Source organism: Rhinolophus sinicus, linkage group LG02 (genome assembly GCF_036562045.2).
Source record: "Rhinolophus sinicus isolate RSC01 linkage group LG02, ASM3656204v1, whole genome shotgun sequence".
NCBI classification, from domain to species: domain Eukaryota; kingdom Metazoa; phylum Chordata; class Mammalia; order Chiroptera; family Rhinolophidae; genus Rhinolophus; species Rhinolophus sinicus.
Window position 1 is genome coordinate 78,556,106 of NC_133752.1, and position 27,594 is coordinate 78,583,699.

A 27,594-nucleotide genomic window follows, 5' to 3' on the forward strand; every position below is an offset into this window, starting at 1 on the left:
AGTGCAGGCAATCTGTACTGGAATGGGGAAGTCAGAGGTGGAACTTGAAAGGCTCTGGACCACTGGGACTTCTGCGCTGGGCACACAGACAGCTGTGGCAACAGCTGGAGCCCAGCCGCCTGCAGCGCCGAGGCTCCTTCCCCCCGACGTCACCGGAGGCGGGGCGGCGGGCGGAACCTCGGCTGCTGCAGAGCCGGGAGAGCGAAAGGAAGGAGGAGAGAAAGGGAAGACGAGGTCGCCGGCTCTAACCCGGCTCGACTTCGGCGCAGGCAGCTGAGCTTGGGAGCCGTCTGAGAAGTGTGTTTTTTTTTCTTTTCTTTTTTCCCCAAGGCAAATGGCTGGCGTAGAGGCATAACCCGTCTTCACTCTTGTGCTCGGTTCTTCTCTTGCACCTTGGGACTCGGGATCGTCATGCTGTGATGTGTGCCGAGGGAGAAATTGGTAAGGGTAAGTGAGCGAACCCTTTTAACTGTTTCCCTGCCTTCTGTTTCGCTATCAACCCTGTTTTCCTCTTTCTCTGATTCTTCCCCCTTTCCCTCTTTCTCTCCCCCTCCCCCAATAATTGTGCTCAGGTTTGATAACGTGCTTCAAAACTAGACTTTACGGCTGTTGTTGAACTTAAAAAGAGAGAGAGAAAGAAACACACCATTTTTAGTCACTTGATTCAAAAGAGGAATAATTTTATCCATTCTGAATGCTACGTTTTGTGAAAAGGTAAATTCTGTACACACACACACACACACACACACACACAGCCTTGTTTTTGTCTTCTCATTTCGAAATCCAGCAGTTTAAAGCAATTTTGGCTCTATCTCAGAGGTAATGAAGAGGATGGGGGCTGAAAGACCATGGGTTGATTCCTTCAGAAGGAAAAGTTGTGTTGGAGCTTCCTCAGAAATAGTTTTTCAGGAAGCACTGCAAAGAAGCCGGCGTTCTTCCCAGCAAGCACTAACTTTGCAGAACTTAATTGTCGTTTGGGGCATCCTTCATCTTACATTATAAAACATATAGTCACTCTTTGTACAGCAGAGAAACATCTAGCTGGTTACCGACACCACCCCCACCCCCGTCTGGAGGGCTGAGCTCCCTGTGCCTTTAAGCAAGGATGTATTTAAACCAGTCTTAATCATATGGGTATGTTAACTCGGGGATTTAGAATGTGATCTAAATAAGAGCAGAGTCTCTTCTTGCTTCTTTTCACCTAGTTCTTTGCGTGGAGAAAAACAGTCAGCCACTGATTCGAATCAGCCTTGAAAGATGGACCCTCAAGGACTGACTTCTTACCCGTCAATATGACGTACTGTATCAGAAAAGTAACTCCAGAGGAGATAATTATTTTTAAACCTGGCTGGGTCACATTTCTGTGAAGAGTACCATCATAAAAAAATCTTTGTTGGCTTGTTAAGCGCAAATATGTAACACATGATCATTGTCACCCAGTAAACTCATTTACTGCCCCAGCGTGAGCCCCCACAACAATCTCCCCCAAAAGGCAACGTCTGCTCCTTATGAATTCTTGTCTATTCTCATTACAAATACATATTACATGCCTACACGGAGATAATTTTTTTAATCAAAATGAAGTGGTATTGTGAAAGAATTTCAATCTAAAATGGAACTATAAAATGGAAAATCTCACGTATGTGCCCTCAGGAAAACAAAACTTAAGCACTGAGAGTCTGATTTCCCATTAATGCCTGATTTACAAAAAACTGACTATGTTGAATTTTCTCACATACTAGGGAGTTAATCAGGGGTTGCTTCATATCAACCTTGGCAGTTTTGCTGAAAACCATAAGCTTGTAATCCTGTTTCCAGAGACATGAACAAGAAATGGCCCAGGGCAGATTGGACTCACAAAAATGGGCTAAATTGAGCTTTGTTTGTGTGACTGGACTGGTTTTGTCTGCTTGAGGCATTTTCAAAGCTGGTCTCTATTTGTTTTGATTTTAACAGACTAACTGAACTCTCCCGTCTCATAAATACAGCCTACCCCAAACCTTCAGCAGATTTTTCTTGGAGCTTGCTGCAATTTGTGTGTCCCAAATTGCAATTCCTCTGCTACCCCTGATTAAACTCATCTCTTTTTTTATGACATTATAGACTTCTTTTTTTTTAAGGAGGGCGCAGCTCACAGTGGCCCATGAGGGGATCGAACTGTCAACATTGGTGTTATCAGCACCATGCTCTAACAAATTGAGCCTACCAGCCACCCCTGAGCTTGCTTCTTTTTTTTTTTTCCCCGAAGATTTTATTGGGGAAGGGGAACAGGACTTTATTGGGAAACAGTGTGTATTTCCAGGACTTTTTCCAAGTCAAGTTGTTGTCCTTTCTATCATAGTTGTGGAGGGCGCAGCTCAGCTCTAGGTCCAGTTGCCGTTGTTAGTTGCAGGGAGCACAGCCCACATTCCCTTGCGGGAGTCGAACCGGCAACCTTGTGGTTGAGAGGAGCAATTAGCTTGCTTCTTTGTTTAGGTTGATGCTATACAGGTTTTCCCCACCGTCCAAAAGTAGAGCATTCTTAATGAAACCTTTCCTAAGCCCAAATGGCTAAAGCGACAAGCACTTACCACTAATTTATATGGGAAAAATTTTGAGCTTTCCCAGACCCCCCAAAATAACAAATCATATAAAATACTCTTAGTTATATCCAGTTTTACACTAAGTGTAACACCATTACGAGCATTCAGGCTTTTCTGATACCTTAGGACACATCTTGCTAATAGGTGCACAAAATAAAGTGAGATACAGCACAGATGCTCCCAGACACAGTTCGAAGCTGATGCTGAGATGCTGAGTATGGTTCCCTGGGAAGGAGCTTGGCAGGGCCACTCTGTTTGGGGTGCCTCTGCCTCTATAAGGGCTTACTGAAAAACAAGCTTAATGCTCTTTTTGCCTTTCGCCTTTTTTCATAAAAGTGAAAATTCTCTTTAATTTCTTTCTGTTAGCAAAAACAGGTAATAAAGTAGATCTTTGGCAAGTTTTGAAAAGTGGAGGATCCCTGTATATGTTGGAAAACAACTCAACAACATTCAAAAGTTGTAGGGAGTTAAAAAATATATATAATGTAACTGTTACTTTAACATTTGTTAAATTGTATGAAAAAGATGGACCATCTAAGCAGTCTAAAACAGGATGTCAGGAATGTTTGTCCTTTGCACAGCAAAAACTGAATACTTTTCAGTACAATTACTTAGCAACTAAATAGAAATTGAATAGCATGTCATTTATTTTGATGTCAGTCAAATAAAGGAAATGCTCATAATCTGATTATAATTTATAATAGAACAGAAATAACTCATTGTTAGACAAATACTACTTAGAATCAATTTTAAAATTAAAAGGTAAAAATAAAATGCCCACAAATTCGAGGCTTCATTCCATGTTTTATTGTCTGATCTAGTTGGATGTAGTCAGTCTTTTTAATGAAGGAAAATCAAAGAAAATGCTACAGGCAAGATCACTTAGGGATTCTCAAAACCCAGTGCATCAGTGAAGATAAATTTACAGCTTATCAGTGCTTGAGAAAAGGAGACTCAATTTATTAAATCTTGGAACAATTATGTGTGTGTTGGATGCTGTTATTATTCCTGGTCAAAAGTTATAGCGGCCTAGCGGCTTTCCTTATCACTTAGAAGAGGTTTGTTGTGAGTATATTCTTTTGAAAACCTTATTCCCTTCCTGTTATTTTTGATGGTTTTATTTCATGTCAGAAATCATCTTAGCCATAGAAACATAGAAACAATACTTTCATGAAACTAGTATCAGTATTAGAGTAAGAAGTAATAGTGGTACTAATTTGAGTTGTGGCCTTAATGGAATCTCTTTTATGCTGTTCAATGAAGAGTATATTCATACAATTATCTGAGGTGGGGCTATGTCCTAAAATTTGTAAATGTTTGTAGCCTTTTACTCAGTAATCCTGGGTGTAGAAATATATCCTAAGGAAGTCATCTGAATTCCATATAAAGATTTATAAATATGTTCATTACAATGTTATCTGTGATATGGGAAAAAGGAAAGTTAAGCCCATAATAGCAAACTTAAAATAAATTAATGTACTATATATCTATATTGATAAAATTCAGTTTCCAAAATATTTTGGAAAGATCCTTGCAGTATATTGAGTGAAAAAAGCAAGATTTAATACTGTATTATTTTGAACGTGTAGAACATAATTTTGAAATATAAATATATATAAAATATCATTTACTCAGTAAATATATAAGCTCTTACTATGTATCACGTGTTGTTCTAAATTAACAAATGTTGAACATTAAACACGACTGTTGCACTTCCTATTTGCATTCAAGTTCCTGTTTGGACCAATAGACCTAACCACAGAAAAATCACATGCAAAGAAAAATGGATGTCTAGGTTGTAGTTATAACTTTATATTTTTAATATTTTTTTGACGTTCCCAAATCTTCTACAGCAACTATTAATTTTATGATTGCAAAAATACCATTGAAAAATATCAACAAGAAATACCATAACCAAAATTTAAACAATAGACTTTATATTTAATATGCCAATATACCCCTTTCAAAAGGTATTATAAAAAGCAGTGAGAGATTGCTAAACACTCCTATAGAAAATGACCCCTGATGAAAAATAGACATAAATGGGCAATTCACAAAGGAAAAACAGTCTTGACTTTTCTAAGGTTGGGGGCACAGGGATGTTCACCTCCTAATGGAAAAGACTCAGCAATGCAATAAATTACCATATTTTCACACATCACATTAACAAACATGGAAAGCAAATCAAAATGTGTGAGGTTGTTAGGAAGACTATTTAATGATATGGAAAAATGTTAATGATGTGAGGAATGGAAGAAAGTAAGTTACAAAACGATGTCCTCCTTTTGAAGAAAAATCTAATGATTATGTGCAGAAACTACTTTATTGGTGGAGAATAAACCAAATGTTAATAGTACTTATGTTTGGGTGGTGAGAGTATATATGATTTCCATTATTCTCATGGTATTCATCTGTAGTTTCTAAAATTTCTGCAGTAAATATATTTAAGTTATCAGGAAAAAATTTCACTATCCTAATGAACCAATTTGTCCTAGACTGAAGAGCAGTCTCGTGTGTAATTCCAGGTCAGGTGTCATTGTTTCTGAATTATATTTGCTGGTGAGAACATTTGATTTATAAAGGAAATCACCAGATAAAGCTAAATCTAGTCGCAGTCACTCTTCTGCCCCCACCTGTTTTCTGAAATAATCAGTGTTGGCCTATTTGGAGCTTCATTCCTTTTTATTTCCTGTAGATCATATCTGCTAGGGTCTCATGCTGATAGGCCTTAATTAAATCTTCCTTAATTTATTTTTCTAAAATCTGCTTATTCCATTTAAGGCCTTTCCCAATGAGGAAGGTGGGTACAACTACATTTCTGTTAGCAAAACGAACTTACAAAATTTTAACCCTTTATGTAGGATAAGTAATTAAACATTATAATATCTTGGTTATGAGAAGGAAGGTGAAAATCAGTTTTACATTATTAAATGGTGTGAAATATTTTTCTTTAACTTAGAGTACTCATAATTACGTAGCACTCTTTTTTAAAATTTCATTCCCCTTACAGACCATAACCTTCAATATATTGTTATTATATATTGAAGGTTATGGTTAAAAATCTTAGTTATAATATCCTTTGTTCTTCACTAAACTTGTTCTTAGAGAGGTATTCCCATGTTTTATCACCAAGATTCTCTCTATTTACCAGTGATATCCTTAACCAACAAATCAATATTTCTACTTTGCCATATTAGAAAAAAACCTGAATCTAAGCATTTGTTATGCTTTTAGAATTCTAAACCAAGGAATGATAGAAAAGTGAAATGCTTTCAGTAGGGCAAGTCATTTTTAACTCTGAGTCCTAAACTGGCTTTCCTCTCCCAAACACTCACACATTACTTGAGCCAGGCCAGTGTAAAAGAAGGGGGTTATAGCGGTCTCCAATGCCCAATTTGTCACATATTATTTTGCCTACTCCACTGTGGTCCTGGTCAGGATGGAAGGGGTGACGACAAGAATGTGTGGGTAAGATACGTACTATTAAGGAGGCAGTATTGGTAACGGGCAGTGGCCAGGACTGGTGCCAGCGCAGGAGGTGTGGAGCCAAGTGGAGACTATGGTACGTGGCTCCCAACAGGTGGTTGCAAGTGTTGCCTTTGCAGCAGTTGGTGTTGCTGTTGTCGCAGAGGTACATCGGAGATGCCTTTGGAAATCTCTAATGATCCCACCCCTTGTTAGGTTACTGGTAAACTATTCTGAAGTACATCACTCAGTTTTCCCAGTCTAGCTCCCTGCCTTTTCTCCCCCATTCCAATGTGTCTTTCATACTTCTTACAAAGAAATCCTTTAAATAGCCACATCATATCCTGCGTACTCAAATATCCGGATGATTTCCCATTTCCTTCAAACTGAGTGTAAATTCTGCATCTTAGTAAGTAAGGACTTATATAGTCCTAACATCAGTTTCCATCTTAATTTCCCATCACTCCTTTATTTGTACTTGAAACTCCAGCCATATTGAACTACTCAGTGATGCATAAATGCGCGTAGGGATTTCCAGCCTCCTTGCCTATATTCATAATATTTCCTTTTCTAAAATCTACAAATCTCTCCTGTCAGATTCTAGACATTTCTCAAGGCCCATTTAAAATGTTCTCTCTTCTGGTAAGCCTACCTTCTCCTCCCTTTTCATCTTCCAACCTCATGTCATGCCTCCTCATTGGACTTTCTATTCCCCTAAATTTATATACTGCATGATTACCCTCATGATATCTTTTTGTTGAACTGAATATTTTGACCTGTCCTGGGTACTTTTATTCATTTTCAAAGTACCTAGCACTGAGCCTAAGACAAACTAAAATAAATGAACACTAGAAGGCAGGTTCCAAGAAGGCAGAGATTTTTGTCTGTTTTGTTCCCTGATTTCTCTCTCTTATCTCTAACAACGCCTGGCATATAAGAGCTCAACAAACATTAGCTGAGAGAGTGAAGTTATTGAGCACTTTCAGCATGTAGGTACAGTGCATTATTTAATAAACCTCTTTACAGAGCTGGATGAGGTAAGTAGTGGTATTTCCGATTGCAGATGTGAAAACTGAGGCTCAGAGGCTAAGAGCTTGTGGTAAATGGCTGACTGAACCCGAGCGTCAGTGTCACTTGAACTTCTTAGAGCTTGTGTTCTGGTTGCAGATGCATTTGTTGCTATTTTAAAATCAGCAGATTATATTATCTCTTCTTGTTCAAAATGAATGTCATTTGGAGGGTGGGTAACATGAATAACTATTGGAATTGACGGTTTATCATGAATCTATAATTCCAGTGAACACCATCGATGTCTTTTTAATACAATTTACAGCTTTCACCTGTCCCTTATTGGTGTTTATACACTATACTTAGTAATACTTAACTTTCAGGCTTTGGGACAATTTTAAATATGAGTGTTGAGACAATTTCAGTAATTGTAATTGACATATATAATCTATGCTTCCATTGTATTGTCATATGATGAAGTCATTTTTAGCTATTGTAAAATAATACTTTTCTGTGGAATATGAATAACATTTTAAGTCACACAAATGCTTCCAGAAGTGAATCTTTAAGTAGTTTTTAGAAATTGATAAACCTCTCATCTATTATACTGAAATACCTTTTTCGTAGTTCAACTGAAGTAGTGCCTATCTGCCTTCATCATATATCCAGTAATGCCACATATTTTAAAGAATAGATGTGTGCTTTATAATTGTAGTTTTTGATGTGTTTATTTGATTCATACTTATAGCTCAGGTTAGTAATTTTCACAGGCACTTTAGAAAACATCTCATGTAGTCAAATGATTTAACCTTTAGCTTTATAAATATATATAATATCATTCAGCAGCTAAATTGTTTCTATTTTAGATACAAATAACTCCACTTCCCTGTTTATTATTATTTTTTTTACTATTCTTCATTCTTTTAAGCATGTTACACACACACACACACACACACACACACACACACACACATAAAATCTCTTTTTAAAAAGTTTCTGTGGTTACTCATCCAGAAAATAATTCCCCTATTTCTGGTGTATAAAAAAGTTTCACTAATTATTTAAACAATATAATATATTGTTTATATCCACTGGTAGAGAAATGATTAGTTGCATAAAAATACTATTCAATGATAATGAATTAATGGAGAAAATAGATTTAGAAATTGAAAATAAGTCTTTCCAGAGCACATTTGAGGTGCCTAGATCAATTGTTTTCAAAGTCTGGTCCACAGACCAGGCGTATCACTTGAACTTGTTAGAAATGCAAATTCTCAGGCCCCACAGCACCTATTGAATCAGAAACTGAGGGTGTGTGTGTGTGTGTGTGTGTGTGTGTGTGTGTGTTTATGTATGTTTATGTGTGTAGGGGGTGGAAGCTTGTGTTTTCACAAGCTCTCCAGGTAATTCTGATCTGTGTTAGTTTGAGAAAACAAGCAGGGCATAGTCACCTGGTTTTGGCGGGCAGGTGCCTGGTCTGTTTTAAAAGGCCTCCAGGAAAGACAATTCCATTGACTTTGCTGTATGTCATCTCAAATACCTCTGTGTTATCACTGAGCTGGTGTCAAAAGCCCTTCATTTGAGACATAAAACTTAGAAAACAGTCCAAAAAGATAATATTTAATACTTAAAGATCTGTGTTGGCTGGTTTTATGTTATTATTTACTTCCAGGCAACAAATTCCCTTTCAAAACACAATTAAACTAAACATTTTTAAAGTGTTTTATAAGGGAAAAAGAGGGGGACATTTTCCCCCATCATTTGCTCTTGGGTATATTCTTGGAGGTTGATTAAAGGAAGCAAATATGAATCTTTATGACTCTCAGTAGAGAGTTTGTGCCTAGGGAATCGAGTTTTCTTATTAGAGGTCCTGAGCCTCTTTGTAGAGGTAGGGAATGAAATAGCCTAGACTCCCACTGTGATTGTTAAATTTGTAATTAATTAATTCTATATAAAGTTGGAGTCCAAGCATAAAAGTATTTTCATAGTGAGTCTGTATACAACCTAGACTATAGTCTTATAATATACTTTGGATTTCATCAACTCAGATTAAGTCATTTATTGCTGGTAATTTTATTTGCTACATCTCTTTATGCTATCAGACCCTCGTGATATTAAACATGGTCATTTCAGGATACTGTAGATTGGTCATGTTATGAAGATATTAGGAATCAGCACAAAGAATCTTGAAACAGCTTCTTAAGAAGGAGTTGAGAGACTTCTGACCTCCAAGTGGTTTTCTTCCCACCACTGACTTTAATTTTCTCATATAAAGAGCCATGAAGGTGAAATTCAAAAAGTATAACAGACTTGTTTTTGAGATTATGTTGATATTCAGAAATGTATATGCCGTATATAAGACATTTTATTGCAACGAGTATCTGAACTTCCTTTTGCAGCATGTCGTTCAATTTCACACCTACTTTTCATAAAGAGGACAATCACCCAAAACTATCTGGGCATTTAAGTAAGCTATCTCTTACAATTTAACCAGCCATATCAATGAGATATTTTTAGTAATCGTCTTTTGTGCAAAAGAGATCAGAATGCTATAATTGGCTTTGCAACATTTTTAATGGCATTCAAGACTTTTGGGCAGGGACACACACATTCGCCTTTATGATGAAGCTTATAAATTGTATTTTTCTTGTGTTCTTTTATATAATATCGAGTATATTGTTAGTACATACACACGCTTGTGGATTTGGATATAGATGTTCTTTTTCAGTGTTGAGGCAGCAGACTTGTCTTGCATTTTATAATTGTTCTTAAAACAAACTGAAAACAAAGGATTGTATCTGTTCCCCGCATCTTAAATGTAGAAGCAGTGCATTAACTTCTCTGTATGCTTTTCTCTTCCATAAGCATAGGTTTCATGATTAAATAAAGTTCAGACATTAGAGTTTTGGAATAGTTTTTAATTGAAACAAAGATCTGTTTTCTAATTATAAAGTAAATGTATATATGTTCATAGTAAAAAATATGGACAGTTACAAAAGATACTTAAAAATATAAATTATCTTTTAAAATACTATCTAAAATAGCCAATGTTAATGTTTTTAAAATGGCTTATTCCAAATTTACATAAATACAGATAGTTTATATATATATATGTATATATACCGAGGGTGCCAAAAAATGTATACACATGACTTGTATTCATCTTTTGTTATCTATATGTTGAGTATTACAATTTTAATACAGTTTTTTCCTTTCTTAAAATGTGTACATTTTTTTGTCACCCTCTATATATACTCGTATATTCTAGTTGAGATCATACTTATATATAGGTCAAAATCATCGTTTAAAACTTGAAGCATTTTCTTGCTCATAAAATTCATTTAAAATCATTTTTAATAGCTATATTATTTCCATTTAGATATAACACAGTTTAACAATGTCTCCTTTTCTGGACATCTGGGTTAGTGCTTTTTCCAATGCTGAATTGGTCATCTTTCTACTCAGAGCCAAAGAGAATGACATTTTCAAGCTATATTACCTTTGGTTCCAGAATAGTAAAAGCAAACTAGACTTCCCCAGCACTATATGAAAGCCTGTCTTCATTGAGCCTTATGAATAAAGAAACTCTGCTACATTTCAAGCAAAACAAAACAAAACAAAAACAAAAAAACTAATTCTGCTTTAATTACTTTTCTTTGGTTACTATTGAAGTTGAAAATGTTTTTTTCTATTTATTTGCAGTTTGTCAGCTCTGTGGGTTTGTTCATGTTCTTTTCCCAAGTATGCTCTTCTTGTAAATATTTAAGCCAGAAATGAATACTTTCTAATGTTGCTTTTATAAAGTATCAATGTAAAAAGTAGGCCATTATGAGTAGGGCTTGTTACGATGAAACTGAAACAGGAGGACAGATCCTACAAATTAGCTGTGAAATTTTTATCTGAATAAATCTTAGTTATTTTATAGTTCTAAGCATGCTATCATAAAATTTTAGCAGGCATAAAATCTTGTATTCAAATTGACTTAAGTAATTTATGATACATTCATAAATAATGATGTAGTTTAGGAATTAATAAAAAGCTACCTATATACCGGTATGTATGAGTAATAAAGTAGGAGTGAAGAGAACAGCTGGATTATTTTATGGGAGGTGCCACTAACTTGATGTGTGCTGTTTGGCATATCTCTAAACCTCATTTTTTAGTGTGTATATAGAAAATGAAGGATTTAATTGGATATATAAGATTTTTTTCTAGTTTAAAAATTTTGAATTTTCTATTTAAGTTGCTGTCTTATCTTTAAAATGCGTTTCTTACCTGGCAGAAATGTTGGCATCAAATGATTAATAAGTACTCTCATAATAGTAAGAATAGCTGCCATTTAGGCGAATTTCCCTCCAGTTGAGGACCACTGATTTAATATAACCTAAGTCATCAACAGTCTGAAGACAAATATCATCATTTTCTCTGGCAAAGGTAGGTGGCTTTGGGCTATCTTGGATTTCAAAGGTCAAGATGGAATTGACCAAGTAGAATCCCAGCCAAAGGACCCCACTCTATCTTTCCACAATACTTGTTGCACACTTGTTGATTGTTTGGCCTTTATCCTCTTGAGATTTTTTTGTTTGAAGAGTACTCATTCCGAGGATGTATTGTATACCACCACGAACCTGACTGTTCATTGAATCATTTAAAAATATTCATGTGCCAGGCATTGTCTAGTTACTGGTGAAAACAGTGAACAAGATGGTTTTGTAGGAGAAGGAGATATTAAATAATTATAGTTCATTCCCCTTCATTTTTCTAATCTTTTAAAGCACATCTTTGGACTCACAATCAATGTGTTTATCATGTTTCTCACACACACACACACACACACACACACACACACACACACTGCTTTTCACACAGAGCTAGAGTTTGCCCTCCTTTGTATGAGTGAGTAAACATAGCACACCAGGAAATTTGTGTTCTGCAAGTTTAAAAAGATGTTTTGGCTTCAGTTTTCAAAATGAGCACTTACCTGGGGGCTAGTTTCATTTCAGGATTTACTTGTTTATCTGTTGGTTAGTGTTTTGATGTCTTAGTGTTCGCTGCTCTGAAATCTGGCCATAAACATGTCAGAGTCTGCCTCATGAGGATTAACCTCTGAAGAATTTCAAGTAGTGAGGGAATCTCATGAAGTTCTTGCCTGTTCCTCTACTGGACTGTGGGTGCTTTGAAGGCAAGAACCGTGATGTTTACATAGGACCCTTCATTGTTTTGGTTGCAGTGCCTGGAAAATTGCCTGGTTGACACATGATAGCCTTTTGGTACCTATTTTATTAAACAGATACAAGGAAAATAGATCTCTGAACAGTGAGAATTGGTTTCACTAAGTAATTCTTGTTAAGTTTCTATATTCTCCTTGAAAACCATTGAGGTCGTTAATTCAATTTATTTATGTTTATTATTCTAAGATAGTTGGAAGTATGGGTTAAGACGTGATAAAAGCAGATATTTGGGCATCCAAGAGAGAAACAAACCTACAAAATTAGACACAAGCATTTAAAACAAGGTGGTCTTCAGCTACTGAACAAAACCCTATGGATATGCTCTGAAGACCCTTAAGGCATCACTGTACAGAATACTTTGTAATAATAGGTGCTTAAGCATCGGTGCTGAATTCTCAGAGAAGAAAATGTGTTGGAAATTCTGTGTAAAATATAGGAAAATTGAGAACACATAATGATTTCCGTCCTAGATGAAATTGTTTTGGTGCTTAAAGAGATGAACTTCAAACTTTCTGAAAAAAAATAGGTTTCTCAGAAGAACTTCCTCCCCAGAGGTTTAGAGCAATGAAATTCAAGGACCTCGTCTATTTTTAAAAGTAGACTCTACTTGTTTTGTTTCCCTTGTTTTGTTTCCCTTTGTGTTCCTGTTGCAGTCTTGTTAGTGGCCATTTTAGGGTTACATTCTGTAGCTCTTAATAAGAACTTTAATAACTTTAGCATGTGTAATAAAAGCTGTAATGAGATAACATGAAATAACAGCTTATATCACTTCTAGATCCAGTGTACATGAGACTTGGACAGGTATTCTGGTCTTTACTGCATGTAAGAGAAGTGTTATTTTATTCATTCTTTCATATGTTCATTCCCCAAATATATACTGAAAGTCTACTCTGGGCCTGATACTGTTTTAGGCCTAGGCTGTATCAGTAAATAAAAGAGATTGAAATTCCTCCTGTGGTGGAATGGGGAGACAAGAGCAAAAATATAAAAATATTATATGTAGTTAGAAAGTGACTTAAGAGTTCTGTGAAAAATGAAAACAGGGACAGAGACTAGGGAGTGCTGAGATGACGGAGGGGAGGAGTAGTAGATTGGAGAAGTCTTTGGGAGGCAGGTACCTGTGACACTTATTATAATTAAGGTGAGAGCCTTTCAAGTTTTAAACTGTGGAAATGTCAGGATCTAACTTCGGTTTTAACAGGACTAGGTATAGTATTGGACTAGGGTGATCCTGGTGGAGGGGATGACAAGAAGTGAGATTCTCTATATATTTTAAAGGTAGGACCAACAGAACTTGCTGACTGTGTATGGGTTTTGAGGGAAGACGGGACCCCAGGATGACTCAAAGGCTTTTGGGCTGAGGATCTAGAAGAATGAAGCTGCCATGAACTGACAGGGCTATCTGGGGGTGGGGAGGAAGCAAGGTTTGGGGGGAGAATCAGGATCTCAGATTTGCATGTGTTACCTTTTGGCAATGGGCTGCTGACTTGGCAGTCAGATGTATGAGTCTGGAGTTTGGGGAAGAGGTGTGAGCTAGAGGGCAGTTACTTGGGGGGAACCTGTAGAAGTTCTCTTTTCATGGTTTTGGTTTTCTCGGTGAGATAGAAACAAGGTCATCAGCAGGAAGAAATTTGGGAGGGAGATAGGAAAAGTTGGAGGAGAAGGTATGAAACAGTTGTCTATTAAAATGGGAAAGTAAAGAGACTAGAAATGTTTGATTGCAGTTGGCATGTATGGCCAGCTTGTGATTCATGGTCAGTAATTTAAAGTGACGCTAGTCATGCACGTTCTCTGTTTCTCACTAGGCACTTCCAACCTGTAGGTATCGGAGCAGCATATATAGGGATTTACATATATAACTGATTTGAATGTAACTAGGGTAAGGGCTTTGCCAAGAGAGAAGTGAGAGAGGAGTTAAGCGGTAGAGAGAAGATACAAAGCATTGATAACAGTGTTGAGTATAAAATTTAAAATGAGCAGGGAAGTGAGGCCATGCAAGAAGGAGGGACAGTGAAAAATTCTTATAGGTCAGTTGCTTTTAAGTCCCTGTAGGGTCAGATGATATTGAAGTCATGATATTGGTTAAAAGTGAATCATTTCTTTAAAAGGAAATTTTATTTTTATAGAATCATATTTCAAATTCAGGTACAGAGCTATGCATTGAATGCATCTAATGGATGTTTTAAAATTAAATAAACAAAAATATTTGAGTGTGTTAATTTTAACAAATGAAGTATGCCTGTAGTATTTCCCCCCTAAATTACTTAAGTGCAGATATTTCACTAGTCCTATTTTTTTTCTCTCAACCCTCACATTCCTTGGTAGGCTGCCAGGGCTGTGTACCTCCTGCCAACTTATTGCCCAAGTGTCTGTGCCCTATATCAGAGTCTTCAACTAGCTGCAGAGGCTCTCGCCGCATCAGATATTTGGATCAGGCCTGGGTAATCATTTACCAGTCTATGTCACTGACTGAGTTTTTCAATCACTCTGAACCTCAGTTTTTTTCATCCTTAAGTGGGGGTAATAATATGTAATTTGTTGTAAGGTTTAAAATTAATGTATATTTATCCCCAGTACAGAACTTGGCATGTCTTTTTAAATGGCTGATATTGTTATGGTCTTAGGTTTATTGAATTAATAGTGTTTATTAGATTGAGTAACCAAATCTGAAAAACATGTTATTCTGTCATTACAGTAACATATTTTTGAAGTATCTAGGATTACCAATGCCAAAACATAGTATTAAAGATTGCTGTCATTAGCATTTTAATATATGTTTATGTCTTTTCAGCTTTAAGAATAGACTACGGCATATTGATTGGGGACTTACCATGAGTACGGCTGAGATTTTTTTTTTTTTTAGTTTCCAGTAACATAGAGAGACACGCATACAACTGTAACATTTTTCCTGCCTTTTGCCTGCTTAAGTCAGTTTTGAGCCTAAGCATGAGCAAAAGGTAACTCATTTGGATGTGTGGTCACTTTAACAAAAAGCTGAGATATATTGAAGAAGATAGGTAATAAAGGGTTTTGTGTGTGTGTGTGTGGGGGGGGTGTGTGTGTTTGTGTTTGTTTTTGTTTCAGTCTTGATGTGGCCTCTTCTTTATATCCTTAGTTATATGGGTTCTGTTCAGCTAGTACAGATGTTTCTTGAGGTTGATTGTTCTATAATTTATTTGTAATTTTGGTGTGATCCTGGGATGCAGTAGACATAGCAATTACCTAATCCACCTTCTTGGACCTTCTTCAGTAATAAAGTTTTCAGTGTCTGAATGGATATCTATCTATCTATCTATCTATCTATCTATCTATCTATCTATCCACTTTATTCTCACATAAGAAAATTGAAGAATCTCTTTATATTTAATGTACGTTGGGAAACATGAAGAATGGGTAACTTTTCCAGTATAAAACGATGCATCTAGATACCACAGTCGTGTTTTATGCCTCTGTCTCCTTTCAAAACAAGCATGTTATACTTGAAAATTCTAATTTGACTCTTAATCAGTAGTGATATACTTGTAACATGTCCTTCATTGCTGTGGAGAGTACCTTCCCTCGGTCTGAGTTAGAGGCTGCTTTCTGTGATGTAGAACAGGGTCTTTGGTTTCTGTCTCCCCAGCATCAACAATAGTGTTTGGTTTTCAGGTCATGCTTGTTGAATGAATTGTGACTGAGTGAGCTTGGGTTAAGCACACTTTTTAAAAAGATACATAAGGGCTACGTGCTTGATGAGAGTTGACCTTTTCCCATTTAGGGTCCTAAAAATGACATAACTATCATAAAGTATCCTTTGTTAGTGGTAAAAGTGAAAGATATATAACTTAGTTTTTTATATACCTATATAGCACTTCCTCCGACGATAATAATCACCAATTATCACAAGTAGTTATTTTACTTCAGTATTTTTGGTATTGTGTTACCCTTGCCTGGCCTCTTTATACCTGAAATACAGAGTATGTACTTCTAACTGGGGATTTAGTTCAAGAAGTTCAATTAAAGAAAATATTAATTAGCACACGGAGCTTTAAGATGTACTTTATTTGGCAAATCTGATTCCTCCCACGCAGTGGAGATCACTGAGGATATGTGACTTTATCATTCAAGATCTCACTATATAAATTCACCCTGGTCATCACCAAAGCCTATGTTAGTCACGTTTATTACTTTATATTTTATTTTCCAAAGATTATGTGGGGTTAAAAAACAAAATGCTTTCTCCTTTTATAGAGAGCAGGATAATAATTAGTAAGGGAGCCGTGCCAACACGTCGTCTTGGCACCTGATGCAGTGAAGAAACCAGCAAAGATATCAAATGATCTCACTGCCACCATACTGCTTATTACCTGTCAGATAAGGAATCGGTCTCCTTGAGATAATAAGCCTCTTAGAGAGTGAGACAAGTAGGTCAGAGACAACTCAGATTGGAACGAGCCTAAGTTTTATCAGGGCTCACTGTTCTTCAGGGAGGGCTACCTGTGAGGTAGACGTCAAGGAGACTTTCATAGGTTGCTTCTACTGTGAAACATTTCTTATCTTATAGCTATAATATTTCTCTGTATTTGTATTGACCGTGATAGATAACTTTTCTTTCTTCCAAGGTTTGGGGCGTACAAGAACTTTGCTGTTTTCTTAGTACTCTCTCATCTTGGTTGAGAAGAAGGTTATAAGTCTGTCAAGGCCAGGACCCATTGTTCTCCCTTGCTGAGTTTTTAGAAATGTTGATTGAAATTGACTGTAACTGGATTAAATCTGCAGAAAGAAACAATCCCAAAGGCCTCATCACGACTCCTGGAAATTTCTGTATAAACTATACTTTTGCTATTTTAGCTAATTCTGACCTTAGCTGAGAAGGTCCGCTTGTATTGGCTGTCAAGTCATTGGTACACATAGCTTTGGTCTATATACTCAGGCAGTGGGACTTCCCAATAACAGGAGTGATACCTAATTAACTGTTTACTTTTAATTTCAACTTTACGTATTGCAATAAAGTTACTTAGCAGAGAGCAGTGGTTCTCAAAGTGTGTTCCCAGGACTAGCAGCTTGAGCACTACCTAGAAACTTGTTAGAAATGCAGATGCTTACAGCATAGAGAACGTAGTCAATAATGTTGCAACAACTATGTATAGTACCAGGTGGGTATTAAGCTAATCAGGGGAATCACTGCATGAATTATATAAATGTCTAACCTCTATACTGTACATGTAAAATTAATATAAAGTAATACTGAATGTCAACTAACTGAAAAAAAAATTTTTTTAAAAGGAAAGAAATACAGATTCTTGAGACCCACCCCAGACCTCCTTACTCAGAAACTCAGAAGTGTGGCACAGAACATTCCGATTCATGCTGGAATTTGACAGCCACAAACAGAGCATCTTGAAATGACCATACATAAGAATGTTTTTCTGTTTTAGACAAGTGAGCTCATATGTATGTTTGAAGTTGTTTGTTGGCTGGTGATGACCTCAGAAATTTTTGAATACTAACTGGGTCCAAGGGAATTCATTAGCCTGTATTTACCTTTGATAATCTGCCCTGCTACAAATTTTCCATTAATCATTCATTAAGGAAAACAGAGTTCTTGAGAAGTGCCTGCTTTTCAAGTACATTTGTGTACAAGAAGGAACATAGTATATGTTGTTTTAGGACACTCTGTTATTGAAGGATATCTTCTAGAAAATATATCTTCTAGAAAAAATGTAATTAGAAATAATCTAGTTTTAAACAATCATATTTGATTATTTTAAATTTTGTATGTAAACAAAATTGTATACTTGGAAAGGCGTGACTTTGGAGTCAAACTTGCATGCCTTGAGTTGCAAAATGTCTTTGACCTTTTGTTTCTCACTCTGACACTTGGAAGTGACACTTCATACCAAGTTGTGAAGATTAAATTAAATGACATATGTGAAGTGTATTTTGTAAGCGGTAATTATTATAGAAGTGTTAGTACTTATTTTCTAAGCAATGCTTGGTTTATGTTTCTTTATTTCTGATCTTAATTGATTTTATGCCTAAATTGATAGCTTGTAGATTTTAGGACTTTAATTAGGGGTTTTTTTCAGCTTCTGTGAGTGAGTGCCTACTAATTACAACTTCTTCCTTCAAAACCTTGAAAGTCGGTTTTTAAAAATTATAAATCAATACATGTTCATTGTAACAAACTTAATTGCCTATTCCCTGTTTATTCCGACCTTGAGATAACCAATATTCATAGCCTCATGTGAATTACCCTCTACTTTTATCCATGTCTTAGCAAATGTATATAAACGTACATCCAAGGCATTTTGTGTTATTAAGTGAATAAGCCACGGCCAAGCCAATTACAGATTTAACAATGCAATAAGAAATAGGCCCAGACCTGTGACACTATAGTACAGCAAGACAGTCCTTGCTTACTAATCGGTGGACCCTTGTTTGCTGATGAGCCCCTCTTCTAGCCTAAGAATTTGAAGAAGCAGGGGATCTTGTGATCTGGCTGGGTCCTCATTCATCACAGCTGACAAAACTACTAAATGGTCATAACTTCTTGAAGAACTGGGGAGGTGATGGAAGCTGTGCCCATTCGTGCCCATACTCGATCTTGTGCATGTCTTTGCAAATCCTGTTTACTGGTTAGGTAGTAAACCAAAGTGAAACTTAAACTGTATCCAAGTTGTCACTTTCGCTATTCTTTTAACCCAGATCAGTCATTTTGGTCTGTTCCTCATTCATTTTTACAAAAGTTGGATCATTATATTTATATTTCTCTGTCATTTGCACTTTTTTTTGTTTGCTTACAATACATAATGGTCATTAGTCCATTTCAATGTATGGAGATATGTCATTTTATTTCATAATATTTCATAATATGGATATATTACAATATAGTCAGCTATTCTCCAATTGAAGGACTTCTGTGATATTTCTATGCATTCTTGTACATATACCTTCATCTATAGGTAAGACTCTCCAATGTGGAATTGCTGTGTCAATAGTTATATGTATTTATAATTTTAATAAATACTGTTAAATTTTTTTTGGTGGGGGAAAGATTGTAGCAATTCTCAGAAGGTTTGTTTCTCCCCATCCTCGCCAACACTGACTATAACTAATCATTTAGATTTTATCAGTAGAATGGGTAAAAGCAGTATCTTCATGATAGCTTTTAATTTGCAACTCTCTAGTGACTAGTGCAGTTGAGTGTCCCTTTTTCTGGCCCTTTGAATATCCTCTCCTGAGAATTGCTTATTCATATTCTTTCCCCAATATTATTGGGCTCTTTATTTTTCTTAATAAATTCGTATGAACGCTTTGGATAGTAGAAATATTAAGAGTTTGCCAGTCATTGTGTACTGCAATTGTCTCTCAATTGTATTTATGACTGTTGCTATGTGAGATAGATGATAGATAAGTAAATTGTTAAATTATTTGTGTTTTCTAACCTCTCTTGCTTAGGAAAGTTTTGCTCAGGTAACAATAACAAAAATATTCTAAATCTTCTAGTAAGTTTACTCTAATTTTTGCATTTAAGTTTTTAATCTAGCTAGAGATTTGTTTTTAATTAAGAATTAGTTACATTTTAAAGTTCATTAAAATATTTTAATAGAAAATCGTTTTAATGTGGTATAAAGTAGGGATTTAGCATTCTTTTTTTTTTTTTTTTTTGATTTTATTGGGGAAGGGGAACAGGACTTTTATTGGGGAACAGTGTGTACTTCCAGAACTTTTTTCCAAGTCAAGTTGTTGTCCTTTCAATCTTAGTTGTGGAGGGCACAGCTCAGCTCCAGGTCCGGTTGCCGTTGCTAGTTGCTCCCTGCCATCCCTTGCAGGACTTGAGGAATCGAACTGGCAACCTTGTGGTTGACAGCCTGTGCTCCAGCCAACTGAGCCATCCGGGAGCTCAGCGGGAGCTCAGCTCAAGGTGCCATGTTCAATCTTAGTTGCAGGGGGCTCTGCCCACCACCCCTTGCGGGACTCAAGGAATTTAACCAGCAGGCTTCTGGTTGAGAGCCCACTGGCCCATGTGGGAATCGAACCAGCAGCCTTCGGAGTTAGGAGCACAGAGCTCCAACCGCCTGAGCCACTGGGCCAGACCCGGGATTTAGCATTCTTGTTTTCAAGATGGATGACCATTTATTCTCGAGTTATTAAACAAATTACCATTTTTCCCACCGAATTGTGATTCCGCTTTTGCCATATGAGTGTATTATCTTCCTGTTTATACAAGGATCTGTTTTTGGGTCCTCTCCATTAGTCTTCCATCACCATATAACAAATGCCCATTAATTTAATAGGCAAAAACAACCCCAATTTATTAGTAGAGCGTTCTGTAGATCAGAAGTCTAGGTACAGTGTGACTGGGTTCTTTCTTTGTTCAGGTTCTCAAAGGTTAAAATTTAGATGTCATCCAGGCTGAGTTCTCATCTGAAAACTCTGGGAAGAATCCACTTCCAACCTTATTCATGTCATTGACAGAATTCGTAGCTTGTGGTTGTAGGGCCTACATCTCAGTTTCCTTGCTGACTGTCCGTCAGAGGCCACGCTCAACCCCTAGAAACCACCAACAGTCATTCTTTTGAGTTCTATTTAATGTGCTAAATTGTATTGAGCTTTCATATTCAATATTCATAAGAGAAATTGATTTATATTATTGTTGTGGCAATCCAAGAAATTTACACATACATATTTTTAGTACACGTAGATATTTCTCTGATGGTGGTAAATGATTGCTTGCAATGAAACTTTTTTTTTCCTACCACTTAGTTGCCTTGCCATGAAATAGTATTGCAAGTTGGGTTTATATAGCCTTTGGTTTGTATTAATCTCATTCCCAATCCCTCTCTGCCAGTGTTAACATGTATTAAGAATCTTTATCTTTAGGTTCTGTGGTCAGATTAATTAACTTTTAAATTCTCGATAAAATGCTAATGTCAGTTAATTAAAGCAAGGTGTCCATAGTCAGGTCTTTGAACACTGTGTTTCTTGGTAATGTTGGGCTTCAGGGTGCCACGCTCAGGCCGGAAGCATGCAGGCATTTTCATAGAGTTAATCTTTAATGGTATTTTTCCATCACTAACCAGCAGGAAGTTTGTTGTAATCCAAATTTTCATGTAGTAGTAGTTTGTTCTTCAACGAAAAATGAAGTTAAGAATGGAGACTTTAATTAAAACCTAGGTAACTATAGATGTTTTTCTTTTACTTTTAAGGATAACAGCTCACTCAGGAGTAGAATATGTAGACCTGAAATGTTCTTTCTGGTTCTAAGTAATGGTAATTCTAAGTAATGGTAATTGAACTTTAAAACACTTGGTTCTTTGTATGTTTAAAAAAAAAAATGTTTAAAAAAAAATGTGTTGAAAAAAAATGTTAGTTCTCAAGGCAGGGTTCTAATTAGTGGCATAGTATCATGTCAAAGCATGGAACCATTTTGTTTAGTATCAGAAAACCATGACTATTCAGGTCTTTGAGGAGTGGGCTAAATTTTAGAATTGTAAATTATATTCTTGAAAAATCCTAAAAATGCTTCACACTAAGTTGTTCCTTAGAGCTTTTGTCTGCTAGGTTGCTCTACTTACTCCTGGGAACAGTTCAGAGAGGGTATTACTATCCTCAGCTGGTTGTTTGCCTGGCACACTCTCCAATTAAACAGGTAGTATGGGAAGAGGAAACGAAAGCACTCCGTTTCCTCTTTCATTGCTCAGCCTGACTTTCCTTCCATTTCAAGTGGGAGTAAAAGATCTAAGTTTGAGAAAACAGAAGTGGAGTAGTCCCTCCTTATCTACGGGGGATACATTCCAAGACCCCCAGTGCATGCCTGAAACCACAGATAGTACCAAGCCCTACATAGACTATGTTGTTGATCATCTAACTTTGGCCGAGCGTTGGACTCTGTGGAATCTGGAATTAGATAGGTTCCCTGACTTTGAAGAGTGAAGCTACCTGAAGCACACTGTACCAAGTGCAGTGACGCAGCCACGCTCAGGGTTAATGCGAATAGAGCAGGGAATGACTTACGGTATCTGCTGTGTGGATCCTTCTCAATCTCCCCCACTCCAACGTCAAGCTAACACAGTCTAGCTGGTATGGTAAGTGAGTGATATGATTGACCAGTCCTCAAGCAAGAGAGGGCAGGCAGCATTTCTAAAGGTGGAGGGTATAGGCTATGCTTTGCGACCTCCCTGATGCGTCACATGAGTACTAATTAAATTGCACATTTATGGGCCCCAATCTAGCTCCTCTGAATCAGAATCTCCAGGGGAGAGGCCTAGGGCACTGTGATTACCAGGGGCCCCAGTGGAGTTTGGGAAACACCAGACAAGTCGAATACAGTTTGTTCACGAACATAATTGGAATGGATTTTGGAGAAGATGGTTGAGGATGAGATCAGGTGGTAGTAGGTCATTTTGTCATGCCTGTCTTTCGTGATTGTTTGGTGTTCTGTTTGTATCCTATTTAATGCTGGTTACTTCTCTGGTATCAGCAGATATATAGTATCTATTTACTGAGACTTGGACAACTTTATTTAATTTGAAAGCAATGTATTGAAAGTTTGGACCTCAGACCAATTTACTGGGTTTCCAACCTTACTTATTTATGACCTAAGAAACAGCTAAAGAGGAGAGTGGGGAATAGAACGAGCATTGTTCATCTACAGTGTGCCCATGACTCTTAATGGTGTCTTCTTTTATTGATTAGCAAGCTGAGGCGCAGAGGTCAATTACATAGGTCACATAGCTGATAAGTGATGCAACTGATAGTCGAGCTTTGGTCTACAGAGCAGGAGGAATTCGATTTGTCAGAGTGGTGAGCACAGTGCTCATTCACTCAGTGAAAATAGGTGAAATAGAAAATGTACAGTTCAGGTGGGGGCTACAGTGAAAAAGCTGACATTTGTTACCATGTGAAAAGTGTGCCCAATATTCTGTTGTTTTTTTTTTTCTTTTTAAGAGAGGCTAATAATCAATATTTTGTGTGAATTTATCTCCATTTTAAAATGTCCTGTATTAAAAAAAAAGTAAAACAATATGTTTGCCAATACCATAATGCAAAATACTTCATTAGATAGAATTTTGCTTAAGGGCAAGTTTGGTTTGCGGCCTCTAGATTCAGTAATTTCTAAAGTCTAAGCTTTAAAATATCATGACTCTTGCTGATTCTTGATGAGGTATGACTTACTCTGATTTTCTTTCCTTTCATATCTTAAAGAAATTTTCCTGAATATTTATATGAAATATTACTAATAATAGAACCTTCTCTAAGTAGTAATATACTTTTAACCTTATTGACGTAGATGGGGAAAGATTAAAAGGCTATTTGCTCCAGGCTGTGGTGGGTAAAGTATTACCTTCCCCTGAGCCTTCTAGTCCAACTTCTGTCTTTGAGCACCTTCCTACCATAAAAGGAGTTGAAAGTGGATTTGTCCTTTCAACCCATTATGGAGCCATATGTAATCAGTGTCCTTCCAAAGTGTGAATAGCAACATACAGAGGGTGCCAAAAAAAATGTATACACATTTTAAGATCATAGCTCTTAAAATGTGTACACATTTTTTTGGTATCCCGGGTATTAGTGGACATTGGAACCAATTCAGTGCATCTTGACCAGTATTATGACAGAGAGAGAGAGAGAGAGAAGGGAATGAGAATACAGTAGAATAGAAAATGCACGCATTGAAAGTAATAACGGTAAGAATTGTTTTGTAGGACTTTTTCTTTCATATATAAAACAGTTAACAAATTTTGAAAGCACTGAGCTAGAGTGACAAAGTAGATCCTTGGTCATTCCTGTTCAATGTAAGATGGTTTAAATTCTAAGCTAGAAATTTGAAAGAATTTTTACCACATGTTAATTACTCCTACACCTGGTCTTTTTTTCTTCTATCCCTTGAAAATGCTAACAACCGTATTTTCCCGAAAATAAGACCTAGCTAGACAATCAGCTCGAATGCGTCTTTTGGAGCAAAAATTATAAAACCCGGTCTTATTTTACTATAATATAAGGCCTGGTCTTATACAATATAATATAAGACCGTGTCTTATATTAATTTTTGCTCCAAAAGACGCATTTGAGCTGATTGTCCGGCTAGGTCTTATTATCGGGAAACATGGAAATTTTCTCTTGTGTAGATTAGTCCTTTCATCCAGTAATCACTTTTCAGGAAGAGTAGCAGTGCTGAAGGGAGGGTCATTACAAGATAAGAAGCACCAGGCTTCAGAGAGTAGGACAGAGACTGGGTGGCTGAGGGAGGGCAGTGAGCCAGGGAAAGGAAGAAGGCAATATGTGAGTAAATAGAGCACCTAATGTGAGTTTAAGGACTTTGAAAAAGTACCAAGGAAGGTGGGCCTACGAATTCTTTGGCAATGAAATGTCTTCCAGTCATAGATTTGTCTCTTCGGAACTGAGTGAATGGGAAAAAAAATAAGGTTCTTGAGTAGGTATGTGGAATGAAAAGCTGATTGTTTTTGTAAACCAATAAGTATTTTTGCTAGTGTGAGGTTATTAGTTAGATATACCACAAATTACCAGAAGTTAACACTACCCATGTGTCATATTTGTTTAATTACTTCTAAGTTTGTATTCTGAAGAATTTGCATTTTGAAATTTAAAACTCTTAGTAGAATCTAGATTGTTGTATGAGATTGTGTGGACACTGGAGGGATACACATTCCTCTGTCTTAACAATTTACTGTAAGTCCTCACTCATCACCATTGGTAGGTTCTGTGACTTGAAGCGAAATGACACAATGAAACTACTTTTACCATAGGCTGATTGATATAAACAAGGATTAAGTTCCTATGGCATCTCATCAATGTTGTAACAAAATGATGTTGAACTAAATATTATTCAAGGACCTGCTGTAATTACAAATGAAAATTACTCTTTTAAAGTTTCCAGAAATAATGTAAAATTGTACTGATTTCAACCTTCTAAAAAAATTTTGAGGTTTGCCATAATTGTCACCTGATGTACATGGGATAAAATGCATGAAAAGCACTTAGTGTTTATATTATTTTATATTATCTGATGATTCATTGATAAAGCACTGTCTTACATCCTTATTCTGGGGGAGATTTATGGATATGTTATGAATTACTTTAATAACTTAAGCTGTTATCCCTAGTTATAGGTTAAGCCTTGCAGGACATTTGGTCTTGTACAAAACATCCACTGAGACATTTGCACCACACCAGAAGGTCCTTGATATTTGCTTCTGTCCAAGACACCCATTGAGACATTTGATCCATGCCAAAATGGCCTTGATAGTATTTGTTTATGTATTCACCCTGTAAACCAAAAGTAAAGATTAGGTTGGTGCAAAAGTAATCGCGGTTTTTGTAATTATTTTTAACCTTTTTAACCGCAATTACTTTTGCACCAACCTCATAAATGTTATGGGCTATTTGAATCCAGGGACGTTTTCTAAATGTGTACGTTTTTGACAAGACCACATGTCAAGGACCATTTAGCTGGGATGAAATATGCTTATAGATGTTTTTGATAAGATGAAATTTCAAGGATCTTCTGGCATTGACTCAATGTCTCCGTGGACATTTTGGGCACAACCAAATGTCCGCTAATCTAGGTTAAGAAGCTGTATTTTCTTTTTATACTGAAGCGAAAACCAGGCTTTGCAAATTACTTCAGAGGTAGACTTTTTAAAAACTATGTTGAAAGGATAGACTTGTTTGGACCAGTTACTGTTCATTGATTTAGCTCTCTATGAACAAATATTTTAGAAGGGATAGAACTTTTTTTCTTGTTTCCATTACTAGTACAAAACTGGTAAGACTGACTTTACGAGTGAGTATGTTCTCTTTGATAGTAGAGGCGTAGAGGCTGTATAGCGGGTCCAATATACAGGCACAGTACACACATTTGGAGGCTCTTGCATTCTTCCCATTAAAAGTGACTTGATGCTCTTATTTGTTTTTGTTCTTTTGCTTTAGATAACAGAGTTTTTAAAGATCTGATGGATTTTCAGAAGATTATTATTTGTGATTCAACTTATTTCCTGTAAATGCAGTGAGAAAGTGATGATGCATAAATGTAATCTCTTGGATTGCTTAAGGACCCCATGTATCATAAACAAGTGTGTTAGCAAGAATGGGTTATTAAAAACATTGATTCACTAAAAAGTACTAGAATACAATTAATTGGGCCAGATCTTCCAGCACTACTAGGTAATGATTTATGTATCCATGAAAGCTGGAAACAATTTTGAGGTCCTTAGGGGGAAACTATTAATTTCTGGTTAGTATAATACTTTAGAGAAAAGAATCAGTAGTCATGTTACATATTTAGAATGAAGCTTAGGAAGGAAGCAAGCTTAAATAATTTGCCCAAACTACCTTAGTGCTTTGAACACTCTTTTGCTCCTGTGGTTACATTTATATATTTACATGCCTATCACCTCGCCTAGACATAAGCTCCTGGAAAAGAAGAGCTAGGTCTCAATCATCTCTGTGTTTCTAGCCTACTGTAGTTTGTAGCACATAGCCTTGTTTATCTCCATAGGAAAACATGGGCCACCTGAATCAGTTTCATTTGGGGAGTTCTATTCAGATTATCAGGGCATACTCACAGATTTTCTAAATGAGCATCTCCAGAGATGAGCTCCAGTCTAAGATGGTAAGTACAAGCAATGGCATTGATAAAGCAAGGATAGAAACCAAGGCCTCCAGACCTCGCCCTCCATACACTTGCTGATGTGCTCTTTACCTACTGGATGAACTTTTATTGGGCACCTACTAAGTGTCAGCTACTCTGGATGTAAAAATAAATGAGGCACGTTAACAGTTAAAAGCAAGAATTGTTGAGTTAGATTTGGTTTGAATCAGCCTTACCTACTTACTAACCATGTAAACTTCTGCAAATTACTTTCAACTTCTCTAAGCCTCTTTTGTAAAATAGAAATATACCTCATGTCTAGAAATATTTCTAGTTTTGAAAAACAGAAATGTATCCGATTGATGTTCGTATTAAGATAATGCACGTAAAGTGCTTTGCAAAATGCTTGAAATACAGTGCCCTCTTAATGTTAGGGTTTTTACCCCCCTTTTTAAAATCAATGAGCTCACATTCCAGGCAGAGGTGAATTTCTTGGAAAATAAGAAAAACTTGGAAATAAGGAAAATAAGAAAGATAGTATAAGAGTTAGATTTTGTTTTATAACAAACCACCCCAAAGCTTGGTGATGTAACTTTTACTGACTCACAATTTGGTGGGTTGGCAATTTGATCTGAGCTGTTGAGACAGTTTATCTCGATTCTAGATTGTGTCATCTGGGCACACTCATGTGTTGGTGGTCAGCTGGCAAGCAGTG

At 36.5% G+C, this 27,594-nt stretch overlaps 1 protein-coding gene across 3 annotated transcripts in view; it reads left to right on the forward strand.

Annotated features, from left to right (window-relative positions):
- Positions 1-205: 205 nt before the first annotated feature.
- Positions 206-27,594, forward strand: part of ATP10D (ATPase phospholipid transporting 10D (putative)) — a 101,158-nt gene continuing 73,769 nt past the window's right edge. Inside the window, exon 1 of one of the 3 annotated variants that reach the window (XM_074324639.1) lies at positions 206-447. The gene's annotated coding sequence lies outside the window, so the exon portion shown is untranslated. The remainder of the gene's footprint in view (positions 448-27,594) is intronic. The other 2 variants (XM_074324641.1, XM_074324640.1) reach the window with 2 other exon arrangements.